Below are 27,409 nucleotides of genomic sequence, written 5' to 3' on the forward strand. Positions count from 1 at the left end.
AACGGGGTTTATTGCTAGGACATTGACTATAGCGCTCATTGTGTTTTCACCAAAGGGGGTCGCGTGGGGTGGGGGGTTCCTATACAATGTACCAGTTTCTTCTTTTGTACATCATTATCATTGTGAACGTCAATCGTGGTACTTCAGTATTTTTTTAATTTGTTTGTCTGGCAGTATACATACATAGGAAGTTTTAGTGAACTACAAGTTTTTATTTTGAAGTCTCTCTATCTCTCTTGAAAGGTAAGTTTTTTATTTTGTCATGATATATTAATATTTTGTTTTGCGTCTGACACACACATATTCAGAGGAGTCATAAAAAATTGACACACACTTACATGTCGCATATTTTTTACCTCCTACAACAGTGCACACACACACACACACACACATACATACATACTGTTCGCGTCTAATATATATATATATGTGGAAGGAAAAAAAATGTCTAGCATTTTTCAACTTTTTTTTCCCTTCTGTTTCAGTGCGCTTTCCCCTACCACCGCCACCACAACCCCCCAAAAAATTTCTCTGTATATATATAAATAACAGAGAAATATGGAACCGCAACCAGGTCCCTCCGGTCTTTGCGGGAAAGTGGCATGTCGCAACTGCGGAAAATTGATTTCGAAATCGAACATCTCGAAGCATTTGAAAAAATGTCGTCTACCGGAACATGATGTCGTAGTCCCCCCGGCAAAGAAATCTCGCACTGATGGGCATGAAGGCGGTGCTTTGAATAAAAGTGCACGCATCATGACGTATAAATCTGGAAGTGACGAAAAGTGTGACTCGAGCACCTTCCTCGACAATGTGAAATCTCTGGTAGTCGATCAATTACGTGATTGCCTCGTTAATGTTGCAATTAAAATTCATCTCGTCTTGACCCTGCTGTATGAGAAAGTTGTCTCGTCCAAGACAAGCACTTTCAGCTTTTACGTAGGATGTGAAGGCTTACACGATGACAATCACGAGGATCTTGACGAGATAGTGACACGGCTATATGAGCACCTGACACAAAAACAAGAAGAGTTTGAAGGTCGCGGAAGTGGATGGAGTCTTTGCGGTCGCAGCCACACGTTAGAACTTCGAGTCTGCAATTTCAAACCGTTACGCAGCGATCAAAAACAAAAAAAAAAAAATGTTGCACGAGACATTAAAAAAAAGCCGTGTTGAACATACAAAGTAATGATCAGAAGAGTTTCCTATGGTCTGTCATCGCTGCATTACACCCAGCTAATAATAATGACCCCCAACGTCTGTCCAATTACAGAGGATATGAGGGGGGATACGAGAATATGATGAGAGGAATTTCCTATCCTGTGCCTCTGAATAAGATCAATCAATTTGAAAGAAACTATAGAGAGGAAAATGGAGAAGATATCGATATTTCTGTGTTTGGGGTTGACGATTGCGACAACATTCGTGTGTTAAGACCTGCGAGAAGGCAGAATAATGTAATTCGACTCTTGCTTGTAGATGGCCGTTACAGTTTGATACGGAATTTCTCACGATTAGTAGGAAGACAGATCACCAAGGATCACGATAAGATCGAAATTTGCGATCGATGTTTGAGAATTTTTCGCGTGGGAAAGAAGATGAAAGAACAGCACAAGTGTTTTGGCTCCGTGAATGCAGAACCCGAAGATGTCATGCCGGACCCCGGAACCAAGATGAAATTTCAGAAACACCAGGCTCTTCTCCACCATCCCGCTGTCCTTTATGCCGACTTTGAAAGCTTCCAAGTTCCCATGACGTCTTGCAACTCTGATCCCTCTACCTCAAGCACGATACAAATTTTTCACCACGAGCCTTGCAGTTTCTCCATCTACGGAGAAAAATTAAATGATGTGATCTTGTATTGCGGACCCGATGCGGCAAAACATTTTGTTAAGAAGATAGCGGAATGCGCGAGAGAACTTGCACCCAGCCTGAAAGGCTCTTACGTTTCTCCACCTGCTCTCACGACGGAACAACAGCGGAGACATGACGCGGCGACAAGATGCGCGGAGTGTAACCAGGCTTTCACCCCCGAAAATCACAAGGTCGTACACCATGACCATCAGAATGGATTATTCCTGAGCACGATCTGTAATTCGTGCAATCTCAAGATTAAGGAGTCGCATTTCGTTGCCGTGTTTCTGCATTACACGGAAAAATACGATACGCATCTGTTCGTCAAGGAGTTGTACAACATCACGACTCGAATCAGGATTATTCCGAGAACGAGCGAGAAGTATATTGCGGTGAGGGTGTGGATCCCTCTCCAGGCTGGAGGAAGTCTGGAAGTGCGAATCCTGGACTCGTACAATTTCCTGTCCTCCAGCCTGGCCACCCTTGCATCTCAACTTGGCGACGAAGATCTTGTGGCCACCAAGCAAATGTGTTTTTCGGGGAGAGATGAGAATTTGAATCTGTTGCGTCGCAAGGGCGTCTACCCCTACGAGTACGTCAACGATTTCGACAAATTTGACGAGACGGAACTTCCACCCCGCGAGGCATTTTATTCTCATCTCACGGAGGACGTCTGTTCCGAAGAGGACTACGAACACGCTCGTAGTGTGTGGACGGCTTTCAATTGCCAAACTTTTCGTGATTATCACGATCTCTATCTCAAATTGGACGTGACTCTTATCATGGACATTTTCGAATCGTTTCGCAAGAGATGCATCTCGATCTACAAGTTGGATCCTGCGTATTTCTTCACGACGCCGGGATTGACTTGGGAATCGATGATGAAATACACCAACGTGGAACTGGGACTCATCGCAGAGAAGGAACAGTATGCCTTCATGGAGAGTGCGATACGTGGTGGCATCGTCCAATGTCCCCGACGCCATGCTCAGGCAAACAATCCTCATACGCCTGGTTACGATGCATCGAAGCCCAACACCTACATCGTCTACTGGGATGTCAACAACCTGTACGGCCACTCCATGTCCCAGTGTCTTCCCATCGGCGACTACGCGTGGATGATCGAAGAGGAACTCTCCTGTGAGGATTTTCTCAACTGGAGCGAAGATAACGAATGGGGCTGTTTCTTGGAAGTGGATCTCGATTATCCCGAAACGCTTCACGAGAAACATCACGGATTGGTCCTGGCCCCTACCAAAGAGAAGCCACCTGGAGGATCATCGGAGCCAAAACTAATACTAAGCATGGAGAACAAGCGGAATTACGTTCTGCACTACCGACTCCTCCAATTTTACATAAGTCACGGTTTGCAGCTGAAGAAAGTTCATAGAGGTTTGAAGTTCCGACAGAGTAGGTGGCTCGAACCCTACATAGCCGAGAACACGCAACGCAGAGCGCAATCGACATCGCCTGCAGACAAGGATCTGTACAAACTGTTTAACAACGCCATCTACGGCAAGACGATGGAGAACGTGCGTAATTACATCGACGCAACGTTGGTCACGGACGAAAAGAAATTTGAGAAGATCGTCGCGTCCCCCTACTTCAAAAACTTCACTATTTTCGACGAGAATCTAGTATTCGTCGAGAAGAACAAGAAGCAAGTGATGCTCAACAAGCCTATTGCCATAGGTGCTACCGTCCTTGAACTATCAAAATTGCACATGTACCAATCGTACTACGATCAGTTTCAACACTTTTATGGAGATAACATCCAAATATGTTACATTGACACGGATAGCTTTATTTTTCTAATCCAAACACCAAGCCTCGAACATGATCTGACTAAGATGAAGCATCTTTTTGATTTTAGCAACTTAACATCAGGCCATCACTTGCATTCAGCAAAAAACAAAAAAAAGATTGGAAAATACAAAGATGAAGTTGGCGGGAAGTACATCAGCGAATTTGCGGGGCTTCGTGCCAAAATGTACTGTGTAAAGATTGCAGAAGAAAAAGAGATCAAGAAAGCGAAGGGGGTGGGAAAAATAAGTACCAGCAAATTTAGCATGCAAGATTACAAGGAATGCCTTTTTCATGGTAAAAGAAAACTCAGCACTGATCATCGCATTGCGAATAAATTACACGAACTGTACACGACGCGCGTAACCAAATTAGCACTCGATGGCCGTGACAATAAGTTACGCGTTCTCGAGTGTGAAATTCACACGAGAGAGTGGGGCCACTGCAATGGAAGCAATAAATGTGACGTGTGTTAACTAACTGTAACCGCATAGCCATGAAGTCCGCCTTGTCTTTTGCCATTCTTCAAAAATATACGGAGGAAAAGAGGGGCCCTCGGGCGATGAAAAGTTGCAAGTTGTTATTATGTCGTTAAGCCCGCTCCAAACCGAGGCTCATTAAATTCAACTCTTACTTTTTTTTCTTCTTCATCGTGATTTAATGACATAATTACAGGTTCGAGCCTTTTGAATTGCATCGCCGCAGATAAAATCTTCTCTTCTCTTTTCTGTTTTATTCGATCTACAAAAAGACACAGCATATAGAAAATTTAAATAACTAACAAGGACAATGAATCTCTTTGGTTTCCGGAAACAGACCATCATGGACACTGCACCACCAAATTCCAATAACCTCTTACCTTCCGTGTTATCTAAACTCAATGGTTTACTAATTGTACACCTCAACAGTATTTGGACGAAATTGAATGACGATGTGGGCAAGATGTTTTACGTCTTTAATAACAATTTACATTTCTATGAAATTCCGATCGACGGGAAACTTCAAATAACCGTGAATCCGGAGAACGCAGGCGAAATCAAAATTTCTACCGGCAAGAACATTTTTCGAATGAAGCACGACAAGGTACTTTCTAACATGGCGTACGACGTTTCTGCAGGAGATTTACTTTACGTGGAACTCCTAGGAGATTACGACAAACTCGTTCCTCTCTTCGTAGAATTACGAATCGTCTATCCTATTATAAATAACCGTTAACCAAAAATGCCTAACGACATTTTCGGCAACACCAAGCGTGTAGACCACGCAGAAGAGATTCTCATGCTGGACGTTCGAGTTAAGAAGTTGAGGAGTGATTTGATTGCTTTGCAGGAGACCTTAAACAAAAGTTTAGAGTCGGAAATCGCTACGCTCCAAACGCAATGTCTCGATCCCATTCTGAAAATCGATTCCGAACTGAAGACGCTGATAAAAAATTATGTTGACGTACCTTCTTACGACAACGTTCAAAATATACAGTTGAGCGTGGATTCGCTTCAAAATGATTTGGCCAAATTACAGCAATTTCAATCGAAAAATGAAGATTTGGAAAAATTGAAACTCGAAATCGAAGAACGAACTTCCGCAATAGAAAAGAATTTCTCTGAACTTCAAACCGTCGTGAACGATATAGATGCAGAACGCTTGCATGTCGTCGTTTCCAAATTACAAGAAGAATTCACCAGCACGTTGGAAGAAATTAAATCCAAGTTACAGACTTTGGAAGATACCATTACGAACCTACCATCGTCAGACGAACTGCAGGTCATCGGTTAAAGCGTCGCGAACATAAAAATTCAATTGGAGGCATATCAAGATTTCGAACACATTCAAACCACCATCGCTACGCTTCAGGCGTCTCTGGAGTTGATCAACGAAGAAATTAAAAATATTCAGGCTGAAGCAAGCGCGTTGACGAGCATACAAGACACGTTGAGCACGGTTCAGCAGAAGATCGAATATTTAGAAAATTTGAACGTCGAATCCAATCTTGCTCATTTTCATCACGTACTGGACAACATACAGGGTGACTTGGAATCGTTACGGACGAGCGTGCCTTCGAGCGAAGATTTGGAAAAATTGAAAACTGAGGTGACGGCATTATCCGATTCGAGCGACATCAAAAGTTCGTTGAGCGATCTCGAGAGTAGGGTGGGCAATCTCCCCACCTCCAAAGAATTGCACGCTTTGAAAAGGAACATATCTCGAATGCTGAAACGACTGGAAACGGAAACGGCGAACGTGGAACAGATTCGAGATGAAATTACTTCGCTGGTGTCGACGCTGCCTACTTCGCAGAGCGTCGCCGACCTTCTCACGCAGTTTACAGAGATGCGAAGCATCGTGAACGATCTTACCGAGAAAAGTTTGAAATTGAATCAAGTCGAGAACCTTCAGAACATTATCGTCAACATCAGAGATCAAGTTGGAGTGCTGGAATCCACGCAGGAGTCGACGCTGGCCTCTTTCGGTGCCAAGTTGCAAGAACTCAACGAAAACTACAAGCAGTTGAACGTGGAAGTGAAAATCAAACTGTCATTTTCTACCGTAACGGATACCATAGTCGAGCATTTGCTGCCCATCGAAAATAAACTCGGACAAGTTCACAGTAACCTGCTCGGCGTCGACACTAAATTCGCCAAATTGTTCACCTTGCAAGCCATCGAAATCAACAGCGTACCCAATCAACAGAGAATCTCCACGTTCGTCGAAGGTAACAAACTGTACATGTTACATCCTTATCATCAGTACTTTAAGTTTCTCCTCGATGGCACGATTCAGATAAACGAATTTTCGTACTGGTCTCACGGCAGAAAAGCTAGCGTTCCCACCATGACCTTAATATCGAATCGTGGTGTCCAGAAAGCAGGAAACATTCCTCTGGCACGTTGGAACGAAACTCGCAACATATATGAAATACACGAAGACGAAGACCTTACCGTTTTCGACGTGAGTAGTGTCAATATGTACTTCTGACTGCAACTCTGATTTCTTGACTAAACGACCACAAAAAGTTGAAAAACTCACTTTTTCTCCCTGTTCCGCGCCTCATTTATTACGCTGACGACGTTTCACGGGTGCAAAAAGGCAGTGATGAGTGAAAGAGGAGCTCTCCTCTTCTCCTCCTCTCCTCTTCTCATCTTCTCATTTTCTCATTTTCTCATTTTCTCATTTTCTCATTTTCTTATTTTCTTATTTTCTCATCTTCTCATCTTCTTATTTTCTCATTTTCTCATCTTCTTATCTTCTCATCTTTTAAGGACCAAATGTTTGTAGATCGTGATCTTCGTAAACCTCTCTTCTCATTCTCTTATTTTCTCATCCTCTCATTCTCTCATTTTCTTATTCTCTCTACCTTTAGAACATTGTCGTCAACATTAGAGATGAAGTTGGAGTGCTGGAATCAAGGGGGCCAAATGTTTATATATAGTGATCTTCGTAAACTTTTTTCTCGGGGGGGGAAGGATGTGGCATATACACACGCGCGTGCTCTCATCTTCTCATTTTCTTATTCTCTTATTCTCTTATTTTTGAAAGATGAGTGTATTTTATCGTAATTTTCCAAGTCCGGGACCAAATGTTTATATATTGCGACCTACGTAAACCTCTCTCTCGGGGAGGGAACGATGTGCCACACACATACGTGCGCGCGTGCGTATGCCTCTTATTATTTTCCGTATTGTGACGCAAGCAAACAAACAAAATAATAATTGTTGTTTTTTTAGAATCCCTGGCCCCTATATAACCTCGCCGGGGGTGCATAGTGGCGACGAAATCATCACGAGTTTAGATTTGTACTGTGAATGTTGTCAAAAATTTAATCAATATTGTTTATTCTCGATGCTAGAATCTTACATAAATTATTCTCTAAAAACGAAAATCGATAATCCTATGCCAAGCCCCCCAAGGCATTCAGGGAATTTCTAATGTTCGCGTGGATAGCCACGCTCGGTAGAATTTTTCCTGTCCCACTGTGGAGCAATTGTGTTTCGTCGCCCAATGTAACATTTTTATCACGGACCAAACTATCCACAGCAACCTCTCCCCGAACCCATTCACCTTGCATCCTTTTTCGCCCGAAGAGATTCTATTTTTTTTTCAGCTTTCCCACGGTTCTGAATGAAGAATTTATCACATCCCCGATAACAATAGAATCAGAGGGGGGATGTGGCGGAAGCAAACACAGCAGCAACTTCCGCTTTTTGAGTTTTATACTGGGAATTGTTTGTTTCACACACCACACCCTGACGGGGCGTGGAATAGAGGCCGAGGGGAATTGATCGACAATACATACATGGGTGGAACTATCAACGTCCCGTTTATTGTTATTTGTCCCCACAGGATATTGTGCGCATCACAAAATCTTTTGTTGAAAAAAATATAACATGAGTAAATCAGTCAACAAGGGTTTTTATTTGCTAGGACATTGACTATAGCGCTTATTGTGTTTTCACCAAAGAGAGTCGCGTGGAGTAGGAAGGAGGGAAGGAGAAAAAAGGAGAGGAGTTCCTATATAACCTACCAGTTTTTTTGTACGTCATTATCATAGTGAACGTCAATCGTGGCAGTTCAGTATTCTTAATTGTTTATCTGGTAGTATACATATATATCATCGTGGAAGTTTTAGTGAGCTACAAGTTTTATTTTGAAGTTTCTCTATCTCTCTTGAAAGGTGAACGTCAATCGTGGCAGTTCAGTATTCTTAATTGTTTATCTGGCAGTATACATATATATCATCGTGGAAGTTTTAGTGAGCTACAAGTTTTTATTTTGAAGTCTCTCTCCACCTCTCTTGAAAGGTAAGTTTTTATTTTCATGATATATTAATATTTTTGTTTTGCGTCTGACACACACATATTCAAAAGGAGTCATAAAAAATTGACACACACTTACACGTCGTATATTTTTAACCCCCTACAACAGTGCACACACACATACATACATACATACATACTGTTCGCGTCTAATATATATGTGGAAGGAAAAAATATCTAGCATTTTTCAATTTTTTTTTCTTCTGTTTCAGTGTGCTTTCCACTACCATCACCACAACCCCCCCAAAAAATTTCTCTGTATATATATAAATAACAGAAAGAAAAAATGGAACCGCAACCAGGTCCCTCCGGTCTTTGCGTTAAAGTGGCATGTCGCAACTGCGGAATTTTAATTTCTAAACGTAATATTGCTAGGCATTTGAAAAAATGTCGTCGACCGGATCATGATGTTGTAGTCCCGCCGGCAAAGAAATCTCGCACTGATGGGCATGAATGCGGTGCTTTGAATAAAAGTGCACGCATCATGACCTATAAATCTGAAAGCGACGAAAAGTGTGACTCGAGCATCTTCCTCGACAACGTGAAATCTCTGGTAGTCGATAAATTACGTGATTGCCTCGTCAATGTTGCAATTAAAATTCATCTCGTCTTGACCTTGCTGTATGAGAAAGTTGTCTCGTCCGAGTCAAGCACTTTTAGTTTTTACGTAGGGTGTGAAAGCTTACACGATGACAATAACGAGAATCTTGACGAGATAGTGACACGGCTATTTGAGCACCTGACACAAAAACAAGAAGAGTTTGAAGGTAGAGGAAGTGGATGGAGTCTTTGCGGTCACAACCACATGTTAGAACTTCGAGTCTGCAATTTCAAACCATTACGCAGCACTCAAAAAAAAACAAAAAAACAAAAAAAGCAAAATGCAGTGTTGAACATACAAAGTAATGATCAGAAGAGTTTCCTATGGTCTGTCATCGCCGCATTACACCCAGCTAATAATGTTAACCCCGAACGTCTGTCCAATTACAGAGGATACGAGGGAAGATACGAGAATATGATGAGAGGAATTTCCTATCCTGTGCCCCTGAATAAGATCAATCAAATTTTAAAAAACTATAGAGAGGAAAAAGAAGAAGATATCGATATTTCTGTGTTTGGGGTTGACGATTCCGGCAATATTCGTGTGTTAAGACCTGCTAGAAGCCAGAATAATGTAATTCGACTCTTGCTTGTAGATGGGCGTTACAGTTTAATTCGGAATTTCTCAGGATTAGTAGGAAGACAGATCACCAAGCATCACGATAAGATCGAAATTTGCGATCGATGCTTGAGAATTTTTCGCGGGGGTAAGAAGATGAAAGAACAGCACAAGTGTTTTGGCTCCGTGAATGCAGAACCCGAAGATGTCATGCCGGAACCCGGAACCAAGATGAAATTTCAGAAACACCAGGCTCTTCTCCACCATCCCGTCGTTCTTTATGCCGACTTTGAAAGCTTCCAAGTTCCCATGACGTCTTGCGACCCTGATCCCTCTACCTCAAGCACGACCCAAATTTTTCACCACGAGCCTTGCAGTTTCTCCATCTACGGAGAAAAATTGAATGATGTCATCTTGTATTGCGGACCCGATGCGGCAAAACATTTTGTTGAGAAGATAGCGGAATGCGCGAGAGAACTTGCACCCAGCCTGAAAGGCTCTTACGTTTCTCCACCTGCTCTCACAACAGAACAACAACAGAGACATGATGCGGCGACAAGATGCGAGGAGTGTAACCAGACTTTCACCGCCGAAAATTACAAGGTCGTCCACCATAACCACCAGAATGGATTATTTCTAAGCACCATCTGTAATTCGTGCAATCTCAAGATTAAGGAGTCGCATTTTGTTGCCGTGTTTCTGCACTACACGGAGAAGTACGACACGCATCTCTTCGTCAAAGAGCTCCACAACATAACTTCTCGAATCAGCATCATTCCGAGAACGAGCGAGAAATATATTGTGGTGAGAGTGTGGATCCCTCTCCAAGAAGGAGGAAGCGTGGAAGTGCGAATCCTGGACTCTTACAATTTCCTGTCCTCCAGCCTCGCAAGCCTTGCAGCTCAACTTGGCGACGAAGATCTTGTGGCCACCAAGCAAAAATGTTTTTCGGGGAGAGATGAGAATTTGAATCTGTTGCGTCGCAAGGGTGTCTACCCCTACGAGTACGTCAACAATTTCGACAAATTTGACGAGACGGAACTTCCACCCCGGGAGGTATTTTATTCTTCTCTCACGGAGGACGTCTGTTCCGAAGAGGACTACGAACACGCTCGTAGTGTGTGGACGGCATTCAATTGCCAAACTTTTCGCGATTATCACGATCTTTATCTGAAATTGGACGTGACACTTCTGATGGATATTTTCGAATCGTTTCGTAAGAGATGAATCACGATATACAAGTTGGATCCTGCGTATTTCTTCACCACGCCGGGATTGACTTGGGAATCGATGATGAAATACACCAACGTGGAACTGGGCCTCATCGCAGAGAAGGAACAGTATGCTTTCATGGAGAGTGCGATACGCGGTGGCATCGTCCAATGTCCCCGACGCCATGCTCAGGCAAACAATCCTCATACGCCTGGTTACGATGCATCGAAGCCCAACACCTATATTGTCTACTGGGATGTCAACAACCTGTACGGCCACTCCATGTCCCAGTGTCTTCCCATCACCGACTACGCGTGGATGACCGAAGAGGAACTCTCCTGCGAGGATTTTCTCAACTGGAGCGAAGATAACGAATGGGGCTGTTTCTTGGAAGTGGATCTCGATTATCCCGAAACACTTCACGAGAAACATCATGGATTGGCCCTGGCCCCCTCCAAAAAGAAGCCACCTGGAGGATCGGAGCCAAAACTCATACTAAGCATGGAGAACAAGCGGAATTACATTCTGCACTACCGACTCCTCCAATTTTACATAAGTCACGGCTTGCAGTTGAAGAAAGTTCATAGAGGATTGAAGTTCCGACAGAGCAAGTGGCTCGAACCGTACATAGCCGAGAACACGCGCCGCAGAGCGCAATCGACATCGCCTGCAGACAAGGATCTGTACAAACTGTTCAATAACGCCATCTACGGCAAGACGATGGAGAACGTGCGTAATTACATCGACGCAACGTTGGTCACGGACGAAAAGAAATTTGAAAAAATCGTCGCGTCCCCCTACTTCAAAAACTTCACCATTTTCGACGAGAATCTAGTATTCGTCGAGAGGAACAAGAAGCAAGTGATGCTCAACAAGCCGATTGCCATAGGTGCCACTGTCCTTGAACTATCAAAATTGCACATGTACCATTCGTACTACGATCAGTTTCAACCTTTTTATGGAGATAACATCCAAATATGTTACATTGACACGGATAGCTTCATTTTTCTAATCCAAACACCAAGCCTCGAACATGATCTGACTAAGATGAAGCATCTGTTTGATTTTAGCAACTTACCATCAGGCCATCACTTGCATTCGGCAGAAAACAAAATGACGATTGGAAAATACAAAGATGAAGTTGGCGGGGAGTACATCAGCGAATTTGCGGGGCTTCGTGCCAAAATGTACTGTGTAAAGATTACAGAAGAAAAAGAGATCAAGAAGGCGAAGGGGGTGGGAAAAATAAGTACCAGCAAATTTAGCATGCAAGACTACAAAGAATGCCTTTTTCATGGTAAAAGGCAACTCAGCACCGATCATCGCATTGCAAGTAAATTGCATGATTTGTACACGACGCGCGTAACCAAAGTAGCATTGGATGCAACGGACAACAAGTTACGTGTTCTCGATTGTCAAATCCACACGCGAGAGTGGGGGCACTACAATAAAAGCGATAAATGTGACGTGTGTTAACCATAACCCCATAGCCATGAAGTCCGCTGTGTTTTTGAAGAAGAATAGCATGCGGAGGAAAAGAATGAAAGAGGGAGCCCTCGGGCGATGAAAAATAAGAGTTGAATTTAATGAGCCTCGTTTTGGAGCGGGCTTAACAACATAATAACAGGTTGCAACTTTTCATCGCCCGAGGGCTCCCCTTTTCATTCTTTTCCTCCGCATGCTATTCTTCTTCAAAAACACAGCGGACTTTATTAACACTTAATGTGTTAAATAACTAACAAGGACAATGAATCTCTTTGGTTTTCGCAAAGAAAGCAAGATGGACACTCCTTCACCAAATTCTAATAACCTCTTACCTTCCGTGTTATCTAAACTCAATGGTCTACTAATTGTACATCTTAATAGTATATGGACGGAAATAAATAACGATGTGGGCAAGATGTTTTATGTTTTTAATAACAATTTACATTTCTATGAAATTCCGATCGACGGGAAACTTCAAATCACCGTGAATCCGGAGAACACAGGCGAAATCAAAATTTCTACCGGCAAGAACATTTTTCGAATGAAGCACGACAAGATACTTTCTAACATTACGTACGATGTGTCTGCAGGAGATTATCTTTACGTGGAACTCCTCGGAGACTACGACAAACTTATTCCTCTCTTCGTAGAATTACGAATCGTCTATCCTATTATAAATAACCGTTAACCAAAAATGCCTAACGACATTTTCGGCAACACCAAGCGTGTGGACCATGCAGAAGAGATTCTCATGTTGGACATTCGAGTTAAGAAGTTGAGGACTGATTTGATCGCTTTGCAGGAAACCTTAAACAAAAGTTTAGAGTCGGAAATCGCTACGCTCCAAACGCAATGTCTCGACCCTATTCTGAAAATCGATTCCGAACTGAAAACGCTGATAAAAAATTATGTCGACGTACCTTCTTACGACAGCGTTCAAAATATACAGTTGAACGTGGATTCGCTTCAAAATGATTTGGCCAAATTACAACAATTTCAATCGAAAAATGAAGATTTGGAAAAATTGAAACTCGAAATCGAAGAACGAACTTCCGCAATAGAAAAGAATTTCTCTGAACTTCAAACTGTGGTGAACGATATAGACGCAGAACGCTTGCATGTCGTCGTTTCCAAATTACAAGAAGAATTCACCAGCACGTTGGAAGAAATTAAATCCAAGTTGCAGACTTTGGAAGATACAATGACGAACCTACCATCGTCGGACGAACTGCAGGTCATCGGTAAAAGCGTCGCGAACATAAAAATTCAACTGGAGGCTTATCAAGATTTCGAACACATTCAAACCACCATCGCTACGCTTCAGGCGTCTCTGGAGTTGATCAACGAAGAAATTAAAAATATTCACGCTGAAGCAAGTGTGTTGACGAGTATTCAGGACACGTTAAGCACAGTTCAGCAGAAGATCCAATATTTGGAAAATTTGAACGTCGAATCCAATCTTCCTCATTTTCATCACGTACTGGACAACATACAGGGTGACTTGGAATCGTTACGGACGAGCGTGCCTTCGAGCGAAGATTTGGAAAAATTGAAAACGGCGGTGACGGCACTATCCGATTCGAGTGACATCAAAAGTTCGTTGAGCGATCTCGAGAGTAAAGTGGCCAATCTCCCTACCTCCAAAGAATTACACGCTTTGAAAAGGAACATATCACGTATGCTGAAACGACTGGAAACGGAAACAACGAACGTGGAACAGATTCGAGACGAACTTGCTTCGCTGGTGTCGACGCTGCCCACTTCGCAGAGCGTCGCCGACCTTCACACGCAGTTTACAGAGATGCGAAGCATCGTGAACGATCTTACCGAGAAGAGCTCGAAATTGAATCAAGTCGAGAACCTTCAGAACATTGTGGTCAACATCAGAGATCAAGTTGGAGTGCTGGAATCAACGCAGGAATCAACGCTGGCCTCTTTCGGTGCCAAGTTGCAAGAACTCAACGAAAGCTACAAGCAGTTGAACGTGGAAGTGAAAATCAAACCGTCATTTTCTACCGTAACGGATACCATAGTCGAGCATTTGTTGCCCGTACAAAACACGCTGGGTCAGCTTCACAGCAACCTCGTTAGCGTCGATACTAAATTTGCTAAACTGCATTCTCTGCAAGCCATCGAAATCAACAGCGTACCCAATCAACAGAGAATCTCCACGTTCGTCGAAGGTAACAAACTGTACATGTTGCATCCTTATCATCCGTACTACAAGTTTCTCCTCGATGGTACGATTCAGATAAACGAATTTTCGTACTGGTCTCACGGTAGAAAAGCTAGCGTTCCCACCATGACTTTGATATCGAATCGTGGTGTCCAGAAAGCAGGAAACATTCCTCTGGCACGTTGGAACGAAACGCGCAACATATATGAAATACACGAAGACGAAGATCTCACCGTTTTCGACGTGAGTGCCGGCGATAAGCTGATCATTCAAAACACGAGCGAAGTACCACCCTCTTTGAATCCCATCACGCTTGTGCTTCTCTTCAAACGTAATCTCTAAAAATAATAAAAATGTCTAGGCAAGCTATCGTCCAAGAATTGCATAAACCTGCGCGCCGCAACTACAAACGTTTGGCCGTGGTAACCAAGGGAATCGACGACCTCTGGGAAAGTGACCTCGTGGAGATGAGCAGCGGCAATTTGAAAAACGTGCATAAATTGAACAAGGGCAACAAGTACCTCCTCACCGTCATAGACACGTTTTCGAAATTCGCATGGGCCCTACCTTTGAAGGCGAAAACGGGAACGTGCGTCACGGAAGCATTCAAGACAATTTTTCGCGAAAGCGGCGGCAGACGACCACGGTTTCTGCACACGGACAAAGGGAAGGAATTTTACAATGCCGTATTCCAAAAGTTTATTCGGAAACACAACGTTCAACATTACTCGACCTTCAGTGACGTCAAGGCCAGCATCGTGGAAAGATTCAATCGCACTCTGAAATCGCGCATGTGGTCACGCTTCACGCTTCAGGGAAGCTACAAGTGGGTCACTATTCTTCCGGAACTTGTTAACGACTATAATCACACACGGCACGCAACGATAGGCATGAAGCCAGCTGACGTTACCAAGTCTGACGAGCAACGTTTAATTTCTAGCGTTTACTGTCCGAAATACACGCCCACGACAAAAAAGGCTAAATACAAAATTGGAGAACAGGTGAGGGTCAGTAAATTGAAGCGAACGTTCGACAGGGGTTTCACACGAAACTGGAGCACCGAACTTTTTACCGTGGTTCGAGTTCTACCCGGGAACCGTCACACGTATATAATAAAGGACAGTGGCGGTGAAATTTTATTGGGGCGCTTCTATGAAGAGGAACTCTCTAAAACTAAATACCCCGACACGTACCTTATTGAAAAAGTTTTGCGCAAGAGAGGCAACAAACTTTTGGTGAAATGGCTGGGACTTCCGGAAACAAGTTGGATCGATTCAAACGAAGTGATTCTATGAGTACGTGGAATGTTGTGAAACGTTTACCTAATTCGGAAAGTGGAAGGAAGAAAAAGAACGGCGAATTGCTTCCCGACAGCATCCGCTGTCTGATCGTAGGTCCTTCGGGGTGTGGGAAAACAACACTGCTCGTGGACAATTTTCTCCTCGCACCGAATTGGTTAGATTGGAAGAACAGGCACCTGTACGTGTTCTCGAAAAGTTTGGAGCAATCCAAATACCAGCAACTGATGAAACTGTACGATGGTCTGGACATTGCAACGTTCGCCTCGGAAAAAAAACCACTTGACGATTGTCGTGAAAATTCAGTTGTTGTGTTCGACGACGCCATCCTGGAAAATCAAAATGAAATTCGCAACTTTTTCACGCAAGGTCGTCACAAAGGAATGGATTGCTTCTACCTAGCTCAAACGTTTTCCAAAATTCCAAAACAGTTAGTACGCGACAATGCTAATTTCATATGTTTGTTTCGTCAAGATCACACCAACCTCAAGCACGCGTACGATGACTACGTAGGCGGGGACATGAACTACAATCAATTTTCGGAAGGCTGCTCTTCTTGCTGGAACGGTGACGATTTCGGATTCGCGACGATCGACATGACGAGGAAACCCAACGACGGAAAATACAGAAACAAAATCAACGACTTTCTAAACGTTGCAACGTTGTGAGAAACGACGTGTATAAATAACGTCATGACGAAACGAAAAATTGAAGACGAAAATCTCAAGGTTCGCGATTACCTCGCGAAACGCTTCAAAGGTTGGAAATCCGAGAATCGCGGATTCTACGAAGAGAAGAAACGTCAGGATCAACCTGTGATCGATGCCATCAGCGGTCTAGGTAAAGAAATTAAAAGTGTCACGGAACAAAATAAAAATTTGATTAATGAACTCGTACCGCTCGCAGCTAAAAGTTATGCTGTACCCACGCCCATTTCGAGCATTCCTTCGACGCCGTTCGAACTGAAGGATGCACCGGCACGACGTCGAGCCATAGGCAGCACGTCCTCGTCTTCGGATAAAATCGAGTTGGGACCTTTGGCACGAGACTACCTGAGCACGGGGAAGTTCGACAAGGATGAAGTGTTCGGATTGTATCCCAGCATGGAAACCAACGAAGGCGGCGGTGTGGTGTGGAAGATTGGGAAATCGAAGGTGACCTTCGAAGGCAACGACATTAAAGTCAATTTAGGCGACAAGGATAGTTGGACCAGGTATCCGGGTACGGTGGGACTGTGGGAACTCGTCGCCAAAAAGCAGCCGAAAGATTACACCGACGAAGATTACCAAAGTTACAAGGAAATTCTGATCATGACGGATGCCTTGTACCAGAACAACGACGCCTCGCAGAATAGGGTGAAATCGAGCAGCGGCGAGAAGTACAGGAATCTCATCAAACCGATTTGGAACCAGGTCAAAACAGGCAGCGGCGTCAAACGCTACAACACGTTACCCAAAGAATTCGTTTGGGTGGACGACGTTAGGAAACTCGTGGACCGATTGTTGGTGATAGCCGGCGAAGAGAATGCAGGCAACCGTAATTTCTACAACGAGAAGGTTGGCATCGTGGACATGATCAGCACGAAACTTTCCAACTTCATCGTGAACGATGACAAGGGCATAGGTTACCTCATCAAAATCATCAACACGCTGCCTCCGAAATTTTGGAACGTGGCCGAAGGAAAGGGGCTTGTGAACGACATCATCAACAAGTTACCTTTCGAGATGCATTTACCAGGCTACCAGTACTGCGGACCGGGTACCAAACTCGAGAAAAGATTGGAGAGAGGAGACAAGGGTGTGAATCCGTTGGACGCCGCATGCAAAGATCACGACATCGCTTACAACACCACACAGACGGATCTGAATGCACGTCACGAAGCAGACAGAAAGTTAGAGCATGCAGCTTTTGAAAGGTTCGTCAGCAGAGACGCATCGCTGGGTGAACGGGTCGCCGCACTGGGTACCACCATCGCCATGAACACAAAACAAAAATTGGGGTGGGGTATATAAATAACATACCGTAAAAAACAACATGGCTTGCATAACTGATTTGCCACCCGAGCTACTATCTAAAATATTCAAAAAGGTAGTTAACGGAGATGTTAATAAACTTCTAATCATGGCAAAAATGATGCCGGAATTTCGCATCCCTTGTGAAATGGTTCTCAAGGACCATCTTCGGGAGATCAGCGGCTTGAGGTGCGGTGATCTTAATATTCTGCTTTCGGCTGCAGGGGAGAAATTGAACAATAGGTCGGACGAACTGTACGAGGGGATGCAGGGAAGAAGACGGTATACTGATGATTGGTACAAGTCTATGCAGGAGAGGAAAGATATCACTACGCACATCCTCGCGTTTTCCGAAGCACGAACTTTCTTCCTGTGTTAAAAAAATAATAATATATATACGTGTCAAAAAAAACTTGATATATAAATAACACGCATCGTGAAAAAAAATAATCTTCACACATCGTGAAAAAAAACAATTAAATTTCTCTCTAACACTCTGAAATTTTTTGATATGACGACTGAAAAAATAAGTGAGCTCCAAGCATTAAAACAAATGCTAAATTTGTCATTTGAGTATGTAAAAATTCGGGAATTGGAAGTCGACAAATCTTACACGATAACTTCCGGTTCAATCGTTTCTACCCAGTATGGCCCCAAGGTACGCCTGTTGCTCAACGCACAATACAGTCTATTTTTACCAGATCGATACGCTAACATGTTATCGGACGAGAAGCTATCTATTTTAATCGAGAACAAAACTCGAATCGTGTACAAGGGGACAAAGGAACTTCTTGGCAAGAAAACAAAGCACGTAATAGAATTTGTGTAGCGACTGCGGGGCCGTGAAAAAAAAATCTCAGAATATTTATATATAAATAACATACCGTAAAAACTACACAAGAAAAAATCTCAGAATATATATAAATAACATACCGCGAAAATAACACATAGAGCATCAACATGAAGCCCAAGGGTGTCGTGTACCAGATACCATATTCGAATCTAAAAAATCTAGGTACCCTCGATGGGTTACTCACCAAGAAACAACGCGAGAAGAAACGTTCTTGCTTGTCGAAAGGACATGGAATGAAATTGCTGCTCAGCACACCTCAATTGAAAAGGTTGCAGCGTTCGCGGAAACAGCAAAAGATCGGAGGTTTCATATTCAGCATCCCGGCCATCCTGGCAGCATTGGGGGCCGTTGGAAGTTTGGCCGGCGGAAGTGCCGCCATTGCGAAAACCGTCATCGACTCGAAGAAGAACAAGGCGGAATTGGAAGAACAGAAACGTCACAACCTGGCCATGGAGAAGAAAGGAGGAAAAGGCGTGATGAAGAAGTTTAAAAAAAAGAAACAGAAGCACTCACCAACCGAGACATTGAATCTCTGATCGAACCGTTACAAATCAAACACTTCAGAGGAGTTTTTATGTCCGACTCGTTACCTTCAAGCGTGAAAAGAAGAGAATGTGGAGTAGTCAATTTGGACGGTCAAGAAAATCCAGGCACGCATTGGATATGTTACCACAAAAATGATGATAAAGCATTCGTTTTCGATTCTTTCGGAGGTGTTCCACCTACAAATTTAGTTCATTATCTGAAAACAAACAAAACCTCCATATACTACAACGACGAACGCATTCAAGATTTCGGAGACGTGAACTGCGGTCATCTCTGCCTCTCCGTGCTCGCCTTTCTCTCTAAAATAAATAACCCTACGATCGAGGATTTCCAGAAAGTACTGTGGAACCTGAAACAGCATCACTAGGATGGGCGTGTTCCATCTCACGAGCGAATCTTCAATCTTGAAACTCACGCTGCACGACGACATTGTCTATCCTAAATCCGTGGCTCTGCGTGCATTCTACAGCATGTACCTCATACCTAATGTTACGCAGCACAACAACAAAATTAGCGTCGGAAGCGAACACATCGTCGTCACGCCAGGACAATACAATCTTTCCACTTTGCAAGCTCAGTTACCCAAAGGCACGTACTTTTCTCAAAATTCGGTCACGCACAGAGTGGAAATCCTGTCGGCGACGGAGACCGTGGATCTGGGCACCATAGGAGAACTTTTAGGTTTCGAGAACAACACAAAACTCGAAGCTGGCATCAAGCACGTGGCAACAAACATTCCTAAATTTTTGGCCATAGAGACTCTGAACGTACACTGCAACGTGGCAGAAGGTATGATCACGAAATCCTCGGACGGATTGTTAGGAAGTCACAAGCAGACGGGAATCATAGCCACTTTCAAACCAAGTTCCGAATTCATGGAACCGATCATCTACACGCCCTCTTCGCCGATCTATTTTCCAGTATGTCGCAACCGCATAGACGACATAGAGTTGGTGGTGACGAATGAGAAAGGAGACGTGGTAGATTTCGCAGGTGCAACAACTACTGCCATCGTGGAGATCAACGTATAATAAATAACCATACATGTAAAATGGAGCAAATCGAAAGTTACGAATTGCAATCTTTCCCTCCCAACCGTCGCACGTTCGCCAATCTGAACGAAGCGAACAGGGAGATCGAATACGACGTGGACGTAGGCGACGGGTTCATTCATCCTCACAGAGCGGACCTCTACCTTCAATTCGACGTGGTGAAGAAAGAAAGCGGAGACGCGTTTCCCGCAGCAGCAAACTTGATACTCGTAGACAACTTCGTGCCTCACCTGTTCTCGCAGGTGGAGGTGAGAAAACACAACACCGTCATCGACAGAATAGACTATCCAGGCATCACGTCGACGGCAGTGGGAACGTTGAAATTATCCAAAACAGACGCAGCATACTATCAAGCAGGAGGATTCGAAGCCGGGACCAAAATATCGACGAAAAGTCACACGGTGCTCTTTCCCATGCGTCTGCTGCCTGGTTTCTTCTCGGACTACAAGGAGATCATGTGGAAGGGAGGACTGAGAGTAACGTTTCGAAGAGCGGCCAACGACAACGACGCACTGATGCGATACGCTACTTTGGGCCCGGACGGCACCACGCCGATAGCCAACACTTTACCCGAAGCAGCGAAATGCGTCATCCGGAGCATGGAATTGAGAATGCCGGTGGTGGAATACGAAACGAACTACGCCCTCAAGTACAAAGCGGAGATCTTGAAAAGTCCGCAGGTACCGATTCACTTTCACGGTTACCAGTGCGTGCAAAAGATGGCGTCGGGAAGTCACATGGAATTCGACGTGACGACGCAGTTCAACAACATACAGTTCGACATGCCAGATTTCGTCGTAGTGCTCTTTCAGACCGGGAGGGACAAGAATCAGGAAAAAGATTCCAGCAAATTCGACGACTGCAAGATCAAGAACGTTTATCTGAAGAATGGACGCAACGAAGTGTTCCCGCGCGAGAATTACAATCTTGACGTGACCAAAAACGATTACCTCAAACTTTACGAAGCGTTTTCGGCTTACAAACGCGTGACCGAGGGAAGCGTGGACATGTACAACACGCCCAGCGAATTCAAAGCACGGAGACCCATGACCGTCATCAACACATCTAAGAGAAAGCAGGTGGTGTTCAACGATCGAACCAACATCAAGGTCGTCTGCGAGTTCCACGATGCCTTGCCCGAGGATACCCTATGCAGTGTCATCCTGATTGCAGAGAAGTCCTTCGCCTACGACGTGAAGAACGAGAGGGTCACAGAGCAGTTTTAACAAGTTTTTAACATCTTTTCTTGCACAATAAGTAATTTTTTGGACTAGCACAATCAGTTACAATGGCACAATACGAATTTCACTAGTTCAGATCAGTTACAAATTTTAATTTCATTAGCTATCAGCTACAATATCTTTTTGCACTATAGCACGAGACAATCAGAAAATTTGCACAAAAAAATTTGTTGTTGTTTTTACACGTGAAAATTAACAATAAAATTTCTTTTTTATCGTTTCAGATGCTGTCGAAACATCAAAAACATATACACACACACTAGAAAATAAGCATGCAACTTTATTTGTAACACACACACATACATTCTCCATCTTCATCAAGAAAATATTATAATAAACATAATCATTTTTATCTATCTCATAATAAAACTCTATATCCAAAAAATATCACAACATCAAATAACACTAGAGTCGTTAGTACACGTTGCATGCATTACGGAGGTCCTCTGTAGGGTTTCATGGAAGTTTGGGGGAAAAAAAAAAACACGTGAAACTCTACAGAGGTGCGGTAATCTATAACCGCAGCCATTAGAAAACTTTTACATTTTTGGTTGGGCACCACGCACCCTGGCGAGGTTATAGGGGCCAGGCATCCTAAAAAACAACAATTATTATTTGTTTGTTTGTTTGTGTTACAATACATAAGCGCGCGCACGTATGTGTGTGGCACATCGTTCCCTCCCCGAGAGAGAGGTTTACGTAGGTCGCAATATATAAACATTTGGTCCCGGACTTGGAAAATTACGATAAAATACACTCATCTTTCAAAAATAAGAGAATAAGAGAATAAGAAAATGAGAAGATGAGAGCACGCGCGTGTGTATATGCCACATCCTTCGCCCCCCGAGAAAAAAGTTTACGAAGATCACTATATATAAACATTTGGCCCCGTTGATTCCAGCACTCCAACTTCATCTCTAATGTTGACGACAATGTTCTAAAGGTAGAGAGAATAAGAGAATGAGAGAATGAGAGAATGAGAAAATAAGAAGATGAGAAGAGAGGTTTACGAAGATCACGATCTACAAACATTTGGTCCTTAAAAGATGAGAAGATAAGAAGATGAGAAAATGAGAAAATAAGAAGATGAGAAGATGAGAAAATAAGAAAATGAGAAAATGAGAAAATGAGAAAATGAGAAAATGAGAAAATGAGAAAATGAGAAGATGAGAAGAGGAGAGGAGGAGAAGAGGAGAGCTCCTCTTTCACTCATCACTGCCTTTTTGCACCCGTGAAACGTCGTCAGCGTAATAAATGAGGCGCGGAACGGGGAGAAAAAGTGAGTTTTTCAACTTTTTGTGGTCGTTTAGTCAAGAAATCAGAGTTGCAGTCAGAAGTACATATTGACACTACTGACGTGAGTGCCGGCGATAAGCTGGTCGTTCAAAACACGAGCGAAGTGCCACCCTCTTTGAATCCCATCACGCTGGTGCTTCTCTTCAAACGTAATCTCTAAAAAAAAAATGTCAAGGCAAGCCATCGTCCAAGAATTGCATAAACCTGCACGCCGCAACTACGAACGTTTGGCTGTGGTAACCAAGGGAATCGACGACCTCTGGGAAAGCGACCTCGTCGAGATGAGTAGCGGAAAGTTAAAAAACGTACATAAATTGAACAAAGGCAACAAGTACCTCCTCACCGTCATAGACACATTTTCGAAATTCGCATGGGCTCTACCTTTGAAGGCGAAAACAGGAACGTGCCTCACGGAAGCATTCAAGACAATTTTTCGCGAAAGCGGCGGCAGACGACCTCGGTTTCTGCACACGGACAAGGGGAAGGAATTTTACAATGCCGTATTCCAAAAGTTTATTCGGAAACACAACGTTCAACATTACTCGACCTTCAGTAACGTCAAGGCCAGCATCGTGGAAAGATTTAATCGCACTCTGAAATCGCGCATGTGGTCACGCTTTACGCTTCAGGGAAGCTACAAGTGGTTCACCATTCTTCCGGAACTCGTTAACGACTATAATCACACGGTGCACAGAACGATAGGCATGAAGCCAGCTGACGTTACCAAGTCCGACGAGCAACGTTTAATTTCTAGCGTTTACTGTCCAAAGTACACACCCACGACAAAAAAACCTAAATACGAAATTGGAGACCAGGTGAGGGTCAGTAAATTGAAGCGAACGTTCGACAGGGGTTTCACACGAAACTGGAGCACGGAACTTTTTACGGTGGTTCGAGTTCTACCCGGGAACCGTCACACGTATATAATAAAGGACAGTGGCGGTGAAATTTTATTGGGGCGCTTCTACGAGGAGGAACTCTCTAAAACTAAATACCCCGACACGTACCTTATCGAAAACGTTTTGCGTAAGAGAGGTGACAAACTTTTGGTGAAATGGCTGGGACTTCCGGACACAAGTTGGATCGATTCAAACGAAGTGATTCTATGAGTACGTGGAATGTCGTGAAACGTCTACCTGATTCTGAAAGTCAAACGAAGAAAGGGAACGGCGAATTGCTCCCCGATAGCATACGGTGTCTGATCGTAGGACCTTCGGGGTGCGGAAAGACGACACTGCTCATTGATAATTTTATTCTCGCACCCAATTGGTTAGACTGGGAAAACAGACACCTCTACGTATTTTCGAAAAGTCTGGAACAAGCGAAATTCCAGCAACTTATGAAACTGTACGAGGGACTGGGCATTGCAACTTTCGCAACTGAAATCATTCCACTAGACGATTGTCTCGAGAATTCCGTTGTGGTGTTCGACGACATGAAGTAGTGTAATTGATGATACAACCAGGACAGGAAAGTATGAACCCCCCTCAAGCAGATTTGCTTACACTTAAAACAAGCTCAACATGCCTACATGAGCTTTTTGCTCAAGTGTGGAACCCTGTCTAATCCAAGATTTTTGTAAAAAAGCCCTCATGGATTCCATGAGAAAGTATGAACCCCCTCAGATTGATTTGCCTATACTTATAAAAGGCACTTCTGTGAGATTGTTGTCCATAAATTTGTTAAAAATATGCCCCTCTTGAGCCACACTTAAAACTAGGCCACCCACACCCATACACACCTACACCCACCCACACCCACCTACACATATTTACTTCCGGTCCACTTCCGGTTCACTTCCGGTTCACTTCCGGTTCACTTCCGGTCCACTTCCGGTCCACTTCCGGTCCACTTCCGGTTTGCCTACTTCCGGTTTGCCTACTTCCGGTCCACTTGTGGCCAAGTTGTGGTCTATTTCTGCTTTTTTTTATCCAGCATAGAGTTTTGATTTGAATCCCAAGAAATTGTATATAAATACCAAAGCCAAAAATATTAAGTGTATACACACATACACACATACACACACACATACAAAGCACAGTGTTGAACCCAACTGCTTTTTTTATCCAGCATAGAGTTTTGATTTGAATCCCAAGAAATTGTATATAAATACCAAAGCCAAAAATATTAAGTGTATACACACATACACACACACACACACACACAAAGCACAGTGTTGAACCCAACTGCTTTTTTTTATCCAGCATAGAGTTTTGATTTGAATCCCAAGAAATTGTATATAAATACCAAAGCCAAAAATATTAAGTGTATACACACATACACACACACACACACACACACAAAGCACAGTGTTGAACCCAACTGCTTTTTTTATCCAGCATAGAGTTTTGATTTGAATCCCAAGAAATTGTATATAAATACCAAAGCCAAAAATATTAAGTGTATACACACATACACACACACACACACACACAAAGCACAGTGTTGAACCCAGCTGATATTTTTATCCAGCATAGAATTTTGATTTGAATCCCAGGAAATTGTATATAAATACCAAAGCCAAAAATATTAAGTGTATACACACATAAATACATACACACACACACAAAGTACAGTGCTGAACCCAACTGATATTTTTATCCAGCATAGAATTTTGATTTGAATCCCAGGAAATTGTATATAATAAACAACAACAAAAATGCCAAGTTAAAAATATTGTAATCAATGCAATAAGAATATATCCAGCCCCAATTGGGCTAAGCACCAAAAGATTTGTGACCCAGACAAATACAGAACTCCCACAAAAATATGCCCCAAATGCCATAGAAAATACAGCATGCAATACTTCACATATACACATAAAGATACTTGCTCTGCACAGTCATCAACACAACCATCTACATCTGCTCTGAAAAGAAAGCACGAAGCACCTGTTAATGCTGGACCAGCAAAGCAGCCACGCCATGCACCTATCCATAGCAGTTTTAATGCCCAACTTAGGGATTACCGGTTTGTATCAGAGCCAAGATGTGACATTAAGAATTTTTTGAACACTATAAATCCTGATGTACAGGCAATTCTAAATGCACAAAATGGCTCTTATAAACTGTCCCTTAAATTGTTTGCACAATATAAGAAACCAAATGGCACAAAATTTACACAGCCCCACATAACGGAAACTGTACCGGTATATTCAAATACAAATTCAGACAAAATAATAAGCAGGTTGATAGATCAATTGAATATTAAACACTCTGAATTTGCAGCAAAAGAGTCTGGATGGAGCCTATGCGGTTCATCACACAAGTTATATGTTAATATTTCTGAATTCAGCTCATTACAAGGATCTACATATGTGCCATTACCTGCAAATATTAAAAACAAAAGAGCCGTGGTTAATATAAAAAATACCGACCAGAAATGCTTTTTGTGGTGTATTTTAGCTGCTTTGTATCCAGTTTCAAGGCATCCTGAGAGAATAACTTATTACAAACAACATGAACACAATTTTGATGAGGCAATGGAGGGTTTAGAATATCAAATGTCTGTTCAGAATATTGATAAATTTGAAAAAAAGGCCAGGCATATCAATGTCAAACAATTATCTATTAATGTATTTATTTGTTCCACTGGCAATTGCCCGATAGAACCTCTCAGAATCAGTATAATTGATGATGATTCTGCTGTTCCGATTGATCTGCTCTTAATTGAAGGGGATGGCACATATCATTACACTCTGATACATAATCTTGAAGCTTTGGTGAGAACACAACTAGACAAATCCAATACAATATTTAAGTTGTGCAGAAGATGTTTGTCTGTATTTGATGGTAAAAAAATGGTAAAAGGGGTTCGGGAAGAGAGTGCAGAAATTGCCAAAAACAAGTTAATTGAGCATCTGAAATACTGTGGCAACCATAAACCTGTTCATATGGTGATGCCCAATCCAAGTGAAAATTGCAAATTCAAAAAGTTTGAAGCCTTGTTGGAACACCCAGCATATATTGTCTGTGATTTTGAATCGAACCTCAAACATCTTGCGTTCTGCAATCCAGATCCTGAAGAATCTTCAATTACACCATACCAGCTACATGAACCTTCCAGTTTTTGTTATATAGTTATACGGGATGGTGTAGCTAGTGAGCCACACTTATACATGGGACCAGATGCCATCAAAATATTTGCACAAAGAATAGAAAATGAGTGCCGTGACATAGCATCTAACATCTTATTAAAATCAAAGCCTATGTTGCCTTTAACAGAGAAACAGATTGAGGATTTCAACAATGCAGAAAAATGCCCGGTATGTGATTCTGAATTTTCAGATATAAATATCAAGGTTCATCACCATTCTCATACAGATGGTAAATTCTTAATGGCCCTGTGTAATAGCTGTAATATTAAGATCAAGAGACCAAAATTTGTCCCTATATTTTGCCATGGAGCATCCAATTATGATTTCCATCATCTGATCAGGTACGAGGGGTTTGACAAGCAGAATTTAAATATTTTAGCTGAAAATAATGAGAAATATATATCTATTAGCAAGATAATTAAAGTTAATGGTGTTCCTATTCACATAAGATTTCTTGATTCTTACAGAATTTTATCTGCTAGCCTGGCTACACTGGCCACTCAATTATCTGATGA

At 42.8% G+C, this 27,409-nt stretch overlaps 1 protein-coding gene across 1 annotated transcript in view; it reads left to right on the plus strand.

The window, feature by feature from the left end:
* Nucleotides 1-27,409, plus strand: part of LOC145992595 (pickpocket protein 19-like) — a 1,169,780-nt gene that overhangs the window by 595,244 nt on the left and 547,127 nt on the right. The gene's annotated exons all lie outside the window — the stretch shown is intronic.

This window comes from Lepisma saccharinum, chromosome 9, assembly GCF_977018435.1.
Source record: "Lepisma saccharinum chromosome 9, izLepSacc3.1, whole genome shotgun sequence".
Classification (NCBI taxonomy): Eukaryota; Metazoa; Arthropoda; class Insecta; order Zygentoma; family Lepismatidae; genus Lepisma; species Lepisma saccharinum.